Source organism: Gekko japonicus, unplaced genomic scaffold (assembly GCF_001447785.1).
Source record: "Gekko japonicus isolate JY-2015 unplaced genomic scaffold, Gekko_japonicus_V1.1 scaffold1774, whole genome shotgun sequence".
Lineage (NCBI taxonomy): Eukaryota > Metazoa > Chordata > Lepidosauria > Squamata > Gekkonidae > Gekko > Gekko japonicus.
The window spans coordinates 156869-157222 of NW_015159768.1; the positions used below are offsets into that span (position 1 = coordinate 156869).

Genomic DNA, 354 nt, shown 5'->3' on the forward strand with positions numbered 1-354 from the left:
CTGACTGAGGGCTGCTGGGAGCAGGGGGGGGGCTTGTTGCTGGAGCTCTTTATTACTGGAGCTGCACTCCTGCAGGAAATGACCCCTGCCTGTTGGGGTAAACATCAGAGTTTGTTCTTTAACTATCATCGTACTCCAAATTGGATCCCCGTGTGCCTTAAAACTGAATCTTTAAAAAAACACACACAGAGTTTCTAACACAGAATTCTTGGTATTCTGTCTCATTTAGCCCTCAGCTCTGAATCACTGGGTGACCTTGGACCAGTCACTCCCCTCTCATTCTGGCCTACCTCAGAGGGTTGTTGTGAGGGCAAAAGAGGTGACAAGGAGGAATCGTGCATGCCTCCCTGAACT

General features: G+C 49.2%; 1 protein-coding gene across 1 annotated transcript in view; it reads left to right on the forward strand.

The window, feature by feature from the left end:
• SLC4A11 (solute carrier family 4, sodium borate transporter, member 11) overlaps positions 1-354 on the forward strand; it is a gene marked incomplete at its 5' end in the record, with an annotated part of 170768 nt that overhangs the window by 119795 nt on the left and 50619 nt on the right. The window lies entirely within an intron of this gene.